We start from the raw sequence: 15,729 nt of genomic DNA, 5'->3' as shown, positions 1-15,729 counted from the left end.
TATAAATACTTGTTCCAGGTGGGATTTTTTGTTGTTGCTGATTCTTTTGTATTTTCTGCATAGATGAACAAGTCTTCTAGGAACAAAGATTTGTATTTCTTCCTTTCTAACATTTCATTTTATTTTATTGTCTTATTTCACTAAGACAAGACTTTGGGTATGCTTTTAAGACAAGTGGTTGACATCTTTGTTTCGTTCCTATTCTTAATGAAAAAGCTTTCAGCTTCTCAACATTAAGTATGATGTGAGTTATAGGGCTTTATTTTTAGACATTCTTTATCAAGGTGAGGAATTTCTCCTTTACCCATAGTGCTAATTGAATTTTATTTCTAGTTTTTCATCAGCTTTAACTATCAATATAATTTTCAATTATATTGTTTCCAAGTCATTTTCTCTCTCCTATTAAATGTCATGTCTGAGCACTTCAAGTTTGTGATATTTTGACTACAGCATTCCCCGCAAATATGCTTTATCTATTTACCTAAATTGAAAGAGCAAAGTGATAAGAGTTTGAATATATTAGTAAAACGGACTTCTTCAAACAGGCCTATACCTATGTCTCTGAATAGAAACTGAATGCTGCATTGTTACTTTTCTCAACATGAATTTGATTACTTCACAATATATACACATATTGAAACATCATGTTGTATCCCATAAATTCACATAATTATTATTTGCCAATTAAAAATAAAACTTAACAAAGTTAATGCCAGAGTCTTACAATATTATTTTTCATTGCCAGATTTTGAAAAACAATGTGTATTTTCTTAAAAAAAAAAAAATCCCTGAACTGAAATTGTAAAGGTAAAAATGAACTTTATATAGAACTGGGACTACATTAAAATAATGGACAGCTGCTTGCTTAATGCTAATTGAGTTTCAAATAACTTTCAGTTATTTGAGAATAGACATATAAAAATGTATGTCATCTGTATATCCACATAAATAATTACTTATTACTCTCTATATATATATATATATACAGTTTGATTATGTCATCAAAAAATTATCATGTTTTATTAAACACCTTGAAGGAGCTGAGTATAGGAACTATACAGTTCAATTTTTATTGTGAATCTAAAGGGACTTAGAGTTGGATTGCCCCCCTGTCTCAAACATCTGAGGGACCTCAATATTCTCCACTATGTCTCAGACTAAAATGGTGTAACTATATTAAGTTACTACCTTCTGACAGCTAGAAAGTGCTCTTTTTTTTTTTTTTTTTTTTTTAGATGGAGTCTTGCTTTGTCACCCAGCCTGGAGTTCAGTGGCGCAATCTTGGCTCACTGCAACCTCTGCTTCCCTGGTTCAAGCAATTCTCCTGCCTCAGCCTGCAGAGTGGCTGGGACTACAGATGCGCACAACCACATCCAGCTAATTTTTGCAGTTTTTGCAGTTTTAATAGACAAGGGTTTCGCCATGTTGGCAAGGATGGTCTCGATCTCTTGACCTCATGATCCACCTGCCTCAACCTCCCAAAGTGCTGGGATTACAGGCATGAGCCACTGCACCTGGCTGAACAGACACTTCTCAAAAGACATACTTGTGGCCAAAAATCCAATGAAAGAGTTGAAATTTCAACATCACTGATCATTAGAGAAATGCAAATAAAAATCACAACGAGATACCACCTCACACCACTCAGAATAGTTATCTTTAAAAAGTCAAGAAATAGCAGATGTTGGTGAAGTTGTGAAGAAAATGGGACACTTACACAATGTTGATGGGCATGTAAATTAGTTCAACTATTGTGAAAGACAGTGTGGCAATTCCTCAAAGACCTAAAGACAGAACTGCCATTCAACTCAGCAATCTGATTATTGGTAAACACCCAAAGAGTGTAAATCATTCCATTACAAAGAGACATGCATGCATATGTTTATTATAGCACTATTCACAATAGCAAAGACATGGAATCAACCTAAATGCCCATCCATGATAGACTTCATAACAAAAATGTGGTACATATACACCATGGAATACTATGCAGCCATAAGAAAGAATGAGATCATGTCCTTTTCAGGGACATTAATGGAGCTGGACACCATTATCCTTAGAAAACTAACACAGGAACAGAAAACCAAATACTGCACAAGTGGACCCTAAATGATTAAAACACATGGACACATAGAAGGGAACAACACACACTGGGGCCTATCAGAGGATGGATGGTAGTAGGAGGGAGAGGATCAGGAAAAATAATTAATGGGTACTGTTTAAATATCTGAGTGATGAAATAATCTGTACAACAAACAACCATGACACAAATTTACCTATGTAACAGACTGCACATGTACCCTGAACTTCAAGAAGTTAAAAAAGATAAAAAAATAAAAACAAAAAGTTAAAATCCCTTTTAAAAAAGAAATACAAGTTCTGTTATTGAAATCTAGCTGATCAATCTTTTCCTTTTGGGTTAATGCTTTATTAGCAAAGTTAATAAGACTTTCCCTTCCATAAAGTCATGAAGATAATCTACTATTTTATCAACTAAATATTTCCATATTTTACTTTCCACATTGGGATCTGCACATTTTAGAACCATTTTTTATAGTGTAGTTTGCAATATTTATCAAGGTTCTTTTTTTCCCCATACTGATATTTAATTTTCTATCACTTATTGAAAATGATAATTTTTTCCTTCTCTGAAACATACTCAGTTTCTAGAGATGTCACATAAAATACAAGGCTCCCAGTAACATTCAAATTTCAGATAAACAACAATTTTTTTAGTACAGGTATGTTCCAAACACTTGAATTGAAATATTGCATGAGACATATTATATTGAAAGATACACATTTGTAATAAAATATTGCTATATTTAATTTTTGTTATATAAAATATAAATGTTATATCCGATGTTGAAATGTAACTTGGTAAAGTATCCCGTACTTATTCACTAACTCTGGAACACTCCCAATTCCAAAACTTCGTATAAAGATAAATAGAACCAGCATTTAGGGACAGGTGTTACGGGGGTTAGGGTCAGATTTATGAACCATGATCTAGGGCAAGGCTTTTTAATAGGAATATATTGTTGGTTACATATGTAATTTTAAATTTTCAATTAGTCATATTCAAAAGGCATAAAGAAGCAGATGATATAGAAATTAATACTACAGTATATTTTATTTAAATAAATGTATCCTAAATGTTATTTCAAAATGTAATAAATATTATTAGATATAATAATGAGATAATTTCATAATTTTTCATATGAAATGCTTGAAATATAATATATATTTTTGAATACAGATGCTACATTTGCATCAGAAATACTTAACCTCAAATTAAATATAAATATAAATTTAGTTTAAAAAGGAGAGCCCTACATTTAACTGTTTCAAAGTTACTTAAAAGTTTTGTCATAATTGTAATAAATGTCTTTAAATTTAAATTTATATTAAAGGAAATTAAATATTCAGATTACTAGTAGCCATAGTCATATTTAAAATGCTCAGTAGCCAGAAGTTCTGGGTGGCTACTCCAATGGGCAGCACAGCTCTAGGGGCAGTGATAGAATATCCAAAAATATGCTCAAATTTAGAAAGTAAAAATATTAACTGAAGAGGATTGTTGAGAAGATGCTGACACTACAACTCATTCATATATAACATTCTAAAGCTGTAGTTTTTACCACTTATTTCCTTCACTAACAAGATTGTGGGTCTAAAAGCCACTTTATGTCATCACTGTGATATACAAAGGTGTAGTTTTTTTTAACACCCCTGAACCTGTTGAGGATATGCAGGATGGGCCAGTTTTTCTTCTTTGCTTGGAATAAAACTACAGTGCAGTGTCCCTAGCATCATTTCGGTGCAGGGAGTCATCCACCATTCCTGGCTTCCTGGAGCAACTTCCTGGTTAGCTGAACCAGAATATCTTTAAAGAGCTCTCCCATTATGCAAATCTATGATTCAAATTCAATGATACATTTTAATGTATTTAATATATTCTGCCTAAGAAAAGCAGAAAGGAATTTGTCACGAAACTCCGTGTGTCTATGTTTTTTGGCTGAATATTAATACATTTGGTTTCAGGTTTTTGAATGCTCCTTTTGGAAACTCTGAGTGGGTTGTTTTCTTACACAAAGATGTATTTGAATTTTTCTAGGCAAGTAGCCAAATAAAATATATCATGTAATATTTCAATACTTCAGACTGAGAATGAAACAAACAAAGTTACTGATAATAAATATTAGCTAGCATCTGAAGAGGTGTATTACCTTCCTGAGGTTAATATCCATCCCCTCACCAGGGTTATTGTTTCACCTGAACTTTCATAGTGATGTAACGATAGCAGCCGTGGCCCATCTGGAGTAACCACTGCTAAGATACCAGCTGCAGCGGGGAAGGCATACCTGGGCTGTGTGCTCCACAGAATCAGAGGGAGCCAGGAACTGGCAGAAGGCCACCTCTAGTGAGTTGGAGCGACGGGAGCCCCACTCTCCCAGGTTTGAATGCAGCTGCAGCTACCCAGCCACGACTGTGGACCTGGGCATTCCCGTGTTCTTGGACTCCTGGAAGTTGCTCCTGCCCCTGCAGGCTTGGAAATGCCTACTCCCTCTGCCCAGCCTATCCCCACTCCTGGTGCCCAGTGAGATTTCAGAGCAAAGTTGAGGTCGAACCCTAGAACTGTTGTGACTGCCTGGGTGTGCACGTCCTCAGGCAGTGCTGACATACCAGTCCCTTGCCACCTCAGCCTCCTTGGGACTTTGAGCACCAATGAGCATGGGAGGAAGGCCAAGGGGATGCTGAGGGTGGCTCGGCACCCGCCTGAAGGTGCCACTCAACACAAACAGCCAGGGTGCAGGTTGATGGCAGGGGAAGACTCCTAGGCAGAAGGAGGCAGGTCCCTGGTGAAGCCCCACTTTCAGGTCTGAGATGGCCTGAAGCCTGGGGACAGGCTGCCAGTTCCATGGACCAAGTAAAAATTGATGCTGCTTTCTCTGGGCCTGCCCATGTCTGCCCATGGACCAATTAGCATGTACTTCCTCTCCTCTGAAGCCCATAATAACTCTGGACTCAGCCAAACTCGTTGGGATGACCTGCCTGTAAAGAGGAGCTACCCACTGTGGGTCTCCTCTCTGCTGAGAGCTGAACAATCACTGGGATGCCCTGTCTGCAGAGAGGAGCTACTGTCAGTCTCCTCTGAGCTGTTCTATTGCTCAATAAAGTACCTCTTCACCTTGATTACTTTCCACATGTCCATGTGCCTCATTCTTTCTGGATGTGGGACAAGAACTCAGGAACAGCTGAATGGCGGGGCTGAAAGAGCTGTAACATGAACAGGGCTGAAACAGACCCCTTGCTTGTCACATTGCAGGTGATTAGAAGGAGATGAAAGAGAAGGAGACAAAAGAGGAGAGAAGAGCTGTGGCCTGCTGGGGAACTCAGACCTAAGAACTCCCTGAGCCAGGGCTATGACACCTTTTTTTTTTTTTTTTTTGCAGTTCCTGTCGTCTCCAATCTTTCAGGTGCCACCACATTCCGCAGTGCCAGTCAAGAAAGCTGCTTGTGGTATACCTGGTCTAGTCACAGTTTTGCAAGGAGTCAGTACCTATGCCAGCACCTGTAGCTGCCTACCCCGCAGAAGCCAACATGCCTGGCTGTGCACAGTGGCTGGACTGCATGCTTGCTTGCTCACACATCCCTCACTGGTCAGTGCTAGGCTCACCCTTGGCAGGCATGAATCCAGGCTGGTCGTCTGAGCTAAGCACTGCCTGCCAGGCCAGATGTAACAAGCCCAGTGGACCCAAGAAAACTTCGGCAAAGGTGTCACTGGCCACAGAGGTTTCCAGCCAGAAAAGCAACACCCCAAGGATCCTGTGACATAACAGCCACGTACCAGACATCTTATTTAAAAATAAGAATGTTGAATATTGACCCCCACTCTCTTCTGGCTTGTAGGGTTTCTGCAGAGAGATCTGCTATTAGTCTGATGGACTTCCTTCTATAGGTAACCTGACCTTTCTCTATGGCTGCCCTTAACATTTTTTCCTTCGTTTAAACCTTGGAGAAGCTGATAATTATGTCTGCCTATCCATATGCAGAAAAGTGAAACTAGACCCCTTCCTTGTACCTCATACAAAAATTAACTCAAGATAGATTAAAGACTTAAATGTAAAACCAAATGCCATAAAAACCCTAGAAGAAAACCTAGGTAATACTATTTAGGACATAGGCATGGACAAAGACTTCATGAATAAAACACCAAAAGCAACTGCAACAAAAGCCAAAATTGACAAACGGGATCTAATTAAACTAAAGAGCTTCTGCACAGCAAAAGAAAATGTTATCAGAGTGAACAGACAACCTACAGAATGGGAGAAAATTTTTGCAAACCACTCATCTGAGAAAGGGCTCATATCCAGAACCTACAAGGGAACTTAAACAAATTTACAAGCAAACAACAAACAACCCCATCAAAAAGTGGGTGAAGGATATGAAGAGACACTTCAAGAAGACATTTATGCAGCCAACAAACATATGAATAAAAGCTCATCATTACTGGTCATTACAGAAATGCAAATCAAAACCACGATGAGATACCATCTCACGCCAGTTAGAATGGCAATCATTAAAAAGTCAGGAAACAACAGATGCTGGAGAGAATGTGGAGAAACAGGAACGCTTTTACACTATTGGTGGGAATGTAAATTAGTTCCACCCTTGTGGAAGACAGTGTGGCGAATCCTCAAGGATCTAGAACCAGAAATACCATTTGACCCAGCCATCCCATTACTGGGTATACACACAAAGGATTATAAACCATTCTACCATAAAGACATGTGCACACATATGTTTATTGCAGCACTATTCACAATAGCAAAGACTTGGAACCAATCCAAATGCCTATCAATGATAGACTGGCCAAAGAAAATGTGGCACATATAGACCATGGAATGTTATTCAGCCATAAAAAAGAATGAGTTCATGTCCTTTGCAGGGAAATGGATGAAGCTGGAAACCATCATTCTCAGCAAACTAACACAGGAACAGAAAACCAAACACCACATGTTCTCACTCATAAGTTGGAGTTGAACAATGAGAACACATGGACAAAGGGAGGGCAACATCACACACTGGGGTCTGTCGGTGGGTGAGGGGGAAGGGAGGGAGAACACTAGGGCAAGTACCTAATGCATGTGGGGCTTAAAAAACCTAAATCATGGGTTGATGGGTGCAGCAAACCACCATGACACATGTATACCTACGTAACAAACCTGCACATTCTGCACATGTATCCCAGAACTTAAAGTATAATAAATATATATATATATATTTTATTATATTGTGTATGTATGTTCTATTGTGTATTTCCTACTACACATATTGAAATATTTTTATTTTAGTTAACTTACCAGTATTTAAACCTGACACTTTAAATATTTAAAACAATGATGATATTCTAAGTTCTGCATAAATATAAACACATTAATACAACAGGAATTCAAGGTTTCAGCCACATATTATATGGGCATGTCATAAACAAATGGCATTTTAAGTTCTACTGCCATCACTGTGGCAGTATAAATAATGGAAAGGTACAGCTAGGATTTCCAGTTTCCTCAGTAATGATTATAAATAAGTGAACTATGCACCAGAAATTGTAGGATCATAAATTGCTCAAAAAAGAAAGAACAATAAATTTAGAAATACACATCCACATTTTCATTTACTTTGTTTTTAAAACATTTAAGTATCTAAAAAACTGAAATTATTTTTAAAATATTTTTCTCTCCAGAAGTCTTTCTTTTACCTCTGTTAAGGCTTCAGAAACAATAATTTAAACTACTTTTTAACTCACCCATGCTGCTAAAGAAACCATGAAAAGATAATTTTCCTGAACATGTGTTTGCTTGCTTGCTTCCCACCTAGTAACAAACTCAAGGAGCAGAAAACATGTCAATAAAAGGTGGCATGTTCAGGTAAAATTTATTAGAACAATGAATTATTCTGCACTTTTATGAAGACAGTATTCAATGAACAAGTATTAGCATATTCCTATATTGTTCATAAACTTTTAGACCATGTTTCAAAAGAAACAATTTTTAAATTTGCCTCTTTATACTATCTTAAAATTTCTTTTTGTTTTGGAGGGTTTTGGCTCAGTCTCTATTCTAATTAATCAAAGTTTTTGAATCTGGAATATGTATGGAAAAAAGGTTTGTTCGCATGCATACATACCTGCCTGCATTCACAAGCACAGAGAATAAAGTGAAGGAAAGTATCATTTAGATATCTCATCTGAACATGGTTTGGAGAAACCAGACTAGAATCTGAAGACTAATGCAATTTAAATATATAGGTGTCAGAAATGCAAAAGGAGAACTAATAACAGGTGGACTATAACTGCATTATATTACAAAGACTGTAACCCTTTCAGAGAGTCATGGTAGGGTGATACTTGATAGTTATTTTAGCAAATTTATAGATTAGAGATTATCTCCCTACCTCAAGAAACGAATCATTAAATTCAAGCAACTATCACAAATGGATAGTATATTTTTACAGTGGTTCTCTTGGGAGTCTACAAAATTGTTTGGTGTGGAGAGTTAGTTTTGTTTTGTTTTCTTCTATGAGGCCAACCCAACAGATATTATCTAATATTTCCCTTCCATAGTTCCAGCTTTCCTACTTCCTGTGTCATGGCTTAGGTGGATGTTTTTTGTTTTGTTTTGTTTTGAGACGGAGTTTCACTCTTGTTGCCCAGGCTGAAGTGCAATGGCTCAATCTTGGCTCACCACAAACTCTGCCTCCCAGGTTCAACTCATTCTCCTGCCTCAGCCTCCTGAGTAGCTGGGATTACAGGCATGTGCCACTACACCTGGCTAATTTTGTATTTTTAGTAGAGATGAGTTTCTCCATGTTGGTCAGGCTGGTCTAGAACTCCTGACCTCAGGTGATCTGCCCGCCTCAGCGTCCCAAAGTGCTGGGATTACAAGCATACGCGACCACACCCGGCCTGATGGATGTTTCATAAACGTCAACGGGCAGAACACTTAACTGGGAAGTGTGTTTAAAACAGAAATGGTAGATCTTAAATGTGTCTTTACCCTCAACCAATAATTCAGAATCAATGAACTAGCATCCTATGCAGATAGGTCACAAACCCTGTGATCAACTGTGTTTTACGAACATGGAATTTAAAACTGCTTTCTTTCTTACTATAGGAATTTTCATGGACTTTGTTGGGATGATATGCCTTTTAAAACTTTAGAGGTGTAGAATTCAGAATCCTACTTTTTAACAGAATGTTTATCAACATATTTCAAATTATAAGTTTCTGGTTGGCGCTATGTTTACCAATATGTTAAACGGTTTTTCCTTGAAGCAAAATAAACAACAAAGCTTTTGTGTAAGATGAATTTTATTTCATATCTTATATTCTAGTAGCAGATTATGCTCAAAATCCTAAAGTATATTTTGGAATGCTCGTGACTTTTGAATATTTTCAGTTTTATTAAAAATTTATTTCTAGTTATTTTCTGGTTTGTTCTTTTAGTTAACTGCAGTTTTGTGAATTGGCTAATTCACAAAAGTATTGAGGCAATGAAAATAAATATAAATTTCTGACATGTATAGCATCTGGTAGTTAGACATAAACATATGGACCAAGTGCAGATGTTTTCAGATATTTGGCTATGTTCCCCTGTGAATCATAAACCATGGTTACAACCAAATGCTGCACAGCTAAAATAGAGAAATAACTAAACAAACAAACAAAAGACAACTTGATATAATGTTTTTTTTGTTTTGTTTTGTTTTGTTTTTGAACAGAGAGAAGGATTTTGCGATTTTAAAAAACTACACTAGTACTCCATCTATTTGTGTCCTTAGTTTTTGTTATTGCTGTTTTTTCTTATACCACTAGTATTTTCCACTAAGATTATGAGCTAATACAAGCAAGATACCACATCTCAAATTCTGTTGCTGTCAAGTTATCCACATACAGGATTATATGCCCCAATGCCAGTAAGAGCTAATGCTTACTCAAGGCTTAACTCTGTACCAAGGACTTTTACAAGCGCTTACCATATATTAGCATATTTACACTCAAACCCTCCTCATGATATAGCGTATCTTATAATCATCCCTATTTTCAAGAAATAATTGAGAAGGAGATTGTCTGAGACACCCAACTTCACATGCTGGTGGTATCTAGGTCCATTTCCAAGATGTCTGACTCCAGAATCCACAACCTGAATACATACTGTTGTGCTTAGTTTTGTGGATCCACTTGAATAGGCCATTCAGTTATGTAAAAAGACACTAACCTAGGTGTTGTTGGGAGAGTATTTTGTAGATGTGCTTAACATCTACAATCAGTTGACTTCAAGTTAAAGAGATACCTCTGATAATGTGATGATCCTCATCCAATTGTTGAAAGGACTTAAGAATGAAAACAATATTCCAGGAGAAGAAATTCTTCCTCAAGATTGAAGAATCAACTCCTGCCTTCCTGCCTGAGTTTCCAGCATGCCAGCATGTACTAAAACTTTAGGACTTGCCTGCATTATAGATTTCAAACTTACCAGCTCCCAGTCACATGAACCAATTCCTTAAGTTAAATCTCTTAACACATACATATGTATTTTATTGGTTTTCTTTCGAGAACTCTGACTGATACACATACCATGCTATAAAATGCCAAGATATATAATGTTTCTCTTCATTAACAAAAATGTGACTTTACTGGCATATGCCAGTTACTAAATGCTTAAAAAAGAATCTGTCCTTGTCACAGAGTAGTTCATTATCAAAGAAACCTGGTATGCTGAGGTAAATTAATGCATGTTATGTTCCAAGAACAAATTCTAATGTAATAGTCTGATGTTCATCCCATGAGATAGAGAATAGGTTACATTTATTGATGGCTCTTTATGCTCTTCCCAGTTGCTGAAATTCTACTTCTCTTTCATGATCTGGCTTAGCCACATGTACTCCATGAAAGTCCTCCTGATTATCCAAGTAACATGGACTTTTCTCCCTCTTGAAATAACAGAGCACTTATTCTACACGTTTTATCTTGTCCTCTAATTATTTATGACTGCGTATCTTTATTCTACATCAGATTCTGAGTTCCTAAACCACATCTCGCTAATATCCATAATGGATTTTAGCAGATGATCCACTAAACAAGTTCTCAGAAAGTACCTGTTGGTTTGTCAATTTGACTTGTAATAACCTGGAATAAGACTGTTTTACCAGAAAAGGAACCCTTTATGAGAATATCTGATTTGCTGTCCCAAAGCAATAATGCTCTATTCAACTGACACTGAAAACCCAAAATAGAGTATGGTATATTTATAGAGACAGAACAATGGATGAACTTAGACCGCACACTAAACAGTAGCCCAAGAATGTGTCGAAATTTCATTAAGATTGTCAGCTGCATATATGTTTCACATGCTATATGTTACGTAGAATTCATTTTTAATTGATAAGGATTTCTGGTAATCCTTACATTGCTCTTTTTACATAGCTAATCACCATAAACATTTATTAGCTTACTGACCATTTTCAAGATCTAACAATATTAGATTAGTGGCATTCATGGTATGTTTCTTCAAAGCTATTCACAAATATAAACATTTACTATTTTTATTCTATTTTATACTTTTATGTATAAATCCTATGTGACAGCTAGCAGCCATCATTGGTAGTTAAATTTATTTTCAGAGCCTTTTATATACAGAATAAAAGTTAAATTTCCTCAAGGGAGTTTTCTACGTTCCAACAAGTAGTAGCTCATTGCAGTATACATGGTAACTGTCAACTGAGCAATTTAAAGCTTTATACAGATTTTCAGCATTTGAGTGTCAAGTTTATTTCTCAAAAAATCTTACTTTACTACCTCTCAGGACTCACTGACTATATTATTGATGAAAAGTTATGTCTTTTGTTTGGAATTATAAAAATCCAATGCACTAACCTGAGCTGAGGTGGCAAAAATGGAATCTTAGGCTTTAAAGCTAGATAATTTTTTAAAAAATATTAATTTCTATGGTTTTCTTTTTAAAAATACTGTCATTACTCTGTCATCAATGTTTTTAGTTAGGAAATTTCACATAAAATTCTATATTTATAATGCATTTAGTGATATCAAGATATTTGGCAATATGAGTATGTTCCTGCATGGCTAGCACTAAGTAATTTTCTTTAAAGGCAAACATTTTTCTTCCATTAACTCTAATCCTCATTTTATTCTATTACAACTGACTAAAGACAGTCCTTGAAATGACCTGGCTGTCCTATAAGGTTTTGAGAATAGTGACAAACTTTACCCATATTATTATTGTAGATTCAACTTTACCTCTAAGGCCTATCCTCTGATTCATGGCCCACTATATGTAACAGTCTCATATAAATTCATTTTTTGTGTCCCAACTCCTTTACTCTCATCATAGGTATCATTAGTCTATAAAAGATAAAACTACCATTGTCTCCTAATGCTTCAGAAGATAAAGAACATTTGCATAATGATATATTTGGATACATTGCCAACACTAACGAATTTAAAATTCATAATTTAAAAAATATTTGTACTGAATTACTTTCCTCTATTCTCTCATTCTTATCACTGACAACTTCAGTTATGGAGGAGTTGATACAGAGGTTTCAGAGTAACACGGTTAGTCTGAAAATGCTAAATAGGTTAGTTAGCACTTATTTTGCTTCAATTAATAGAAAGCCTTGTGTTTTCAATAACAAAGGAGCTTAAAATGAAGATGTAATTTCACTGATCATTAAGACATTAAAATGCAGAAATGGAAAAGTGACACTAGTCGAGTAGAACAGCTCCAAAATTTAGGATATCATGTTGGCTGACTTGGTGTGACAGTGGCAGAGGAGGAATTGATTAATTCATGAACAAAACAGCCTAGAAGATAACCCATTGTATTAATTGTACTTGTAAATAAAAACCAAAGACTTGTTAGCCCCCATGATCATTGTACCCAGGCACTTCATGTCTGATAGAATAATGCATGACACCATATATAGTTCCACATACCATCCACAGACCAGCACTTTCATCTCTTATTACCTTAATGCAGAATTTGTTCTGTACTGCAGTCATATTTTTGAAAAATGAAATAGAAATACCCAATATTTAAAAAGCGGAGAGTAGGCCACATACATCAAACATTTTGTGTAAGAGGTTTTGGGTTATTTTACTTTTTTTCATCCTCTAATAAAATTTAAAAGTGTTAACCTGCCATTTCCAATTTCAGGCTTGCACGCTGACTTTTCTAACTACTTACCATTCTGTTTCAGACAAAGGAACAATAGGAGGAACTAAAGTGTAGGAAATTTGTATTTTTCTAAGTAAAATTGATGCATCTCATATATACACCACACACAACATATGAGCAAAACTTTTATTCTTCAAAAGAACAGTGACCAAGAAGAAATGTACAGCTTCTGGAATCGAAGACTCAGCTTCATTATTCATGAACCAACAAATTTTATCTAAGTCATATAACCTGCCTGAGCTTCATTTGGCTTTTCTATAAAAAATAATAATATAATAATAGAACACTTTACAGAATTATAGGAAACAAAAGTAGATATACAGACAAAGGCTACAAATGCCAATCTAAGTTATATATACTACAAATTACAGTCATCTTAATGTTTTCTCACCTGAATCATCTGGATTTCTCTCAGCACTCCACAGGACACTAAGTGTTATCATTTGGAATTCATGTTGACTGTGGTTTTGTCTACAAGAAAAAAAATCCAAATCAAGAGGTTCTTCTTTTTCAATTCACTCTCCATAATAGCAAAATAAAGCTATACCCCACTCAATGAAGGTTATCCTAGGAACTTACCAAATAAACATTTATTGCTAAGTTGTTTCTGGATTAGGAACTGATTTAACACACAAAAAAATAACAATGATAACTGCGATAATGAAAATAAATAAAATATCAGGGTTCTTGAAATGGACAGCAGCCTTTTACATGTAAATTTATCACATATAAAACCATGTACATATAAACTGACTTTATTTACAAACATCATCTTATATATCTTATAGATACCAGCTTTATTTTATTTTTTAAAATAATAATAGCTATAATTTATTGAGATACTACTGTGCATAAAGGTATTTTTAAATCTTACAGGGAAGTTAATAGTAATCATCATGTTTAAAAAATAAAGCATTGAGAGTCAACTGTTATGTAATCAGAAGCATAAGATCATAAAATAAAGGTTGGTTGAGTAGAAAATCCATGACTTAACAATTGTGTATCAATTAGCATAAAGAAAATATGGTAATTATCAAGAAAAGGACATAACTGTCTTCAATTATTTTGAAAGACTCATACAAAAGAATAGTTTACATCTTTAGATTCAAAGAGGAGAATTAGAACCAGTGAGTAGAAGATTAAAAGGACAGATTTCTACTAAATTAGAAGAAATCTGAGTAAGATTACACATTTAAAAAGGAATTGGACTACCACTTGGCTGAGTAAAGATGTCGTTGCTCTGTGCCTTGATGTTTACCATCATCTTTGGACCATGGTGAAGACAAAACAAATGGCAGCCATGGACAAGTTGGAGAGGAAGAAGTACATGGGGTTGTGGAGGTGGGAGTCAGAACTGATGGCCAGAATAATATGAGCAGGTTTCCAAGCACCGTGACCAGGTGCATGGAAATTAACAGCCCAAGAAGGGGCTGCAGTTCTGGATCTCCTGAGAGGCCCAAAATGAGGAATTCTGAAAATTCTGTTAAGGTGTTCTGATTCCATGTAGCTGGCATGTCTGCTGGGGAAGGAGGCAAAAGCTACATTCAATGAATAGCCAACTGGTACCTCACCTCATTATCACTTTACAGTATCACCTTTAGATGGTCATTTTTCATCCTCTTTGGAGTCCTCCCAAAAGCTGTGATACCACCTTTAGTATTTCATATATGTATAAACCCTGTATTATCACCTTTGTCTAAGTCATTCTACAACTAAGTTCTGGATCTTAGCTACCAGATAGAGTTTTTCATCACACAAAACTACCAAAAACAAGGCAATTCACACTCAGTGGCTGTTAGCAGACAACTTTTAAGAAGTTTTTCCTGACACAGTAGCAAAATGCCTATCTGCTCAGACTACACAGAGGGCTGGAATAATATTCAGGCAGGTCCAAGCATGAAATAGAGAGAAAATGTGTGAAGCCAAAAACATCATCTTGTGTATTAAGGTAATTTTCTCTAGCTGTCCCAATAGGTGAAAAAAATTTCAGCGACTTAACTATAAAAGTATATTTGTCACTCTTTATAGCCTGATGAAGATCAGGCATTTTAGTCCCAAGACCTAGTCAAATCAACTGCAAAACATGGTCCCATGGATACGTAGGAGGGAAAGTGAGGTGTGAAAGAGACACACCAGCTACTGCATGCTTGGATCTCAAAGTTACACATTCACTTCATTTCAGAAATAGCCACACGGAATTCTCTTTTTGAAAGGTACGCTGAAATTACAGGTAAGTTATTGCTGTTATTTAACAGTGGGGAGAGGGACCACCTGACCCCAAATTTGATTTAGATATACAGACTGGTGATACCACACATGCACCAAGAGGGCATAAACAGATTTCTTACTCATATAAGAAGGTTTTGAGGAAAGAATGTGGAAAAGACTCTCACATAATTCCAAATAAGTGCAGATGGAGCCAAAATATCAGAGAGGAGTGACTGGCTTGGGGTTTTATGGCAGTGAA

Source organism: Macaca thibetana, chromosome 6 (genome assembly GCF_024542745.1).
Source record: "Macaca thibetana thibetana isolate TM-01 chromosome 6, ASM2454274v1, whole genome shotgun sequence".
Classification (NCBI taxonomy): Eukaryota; Metazoa; Chordata; class Mammalia; order Primates; family Cercopithecidae; genus Macaca; species Macaca thibetana.
Note: the sequence above shows the minus strand (reverse complement) of the source record.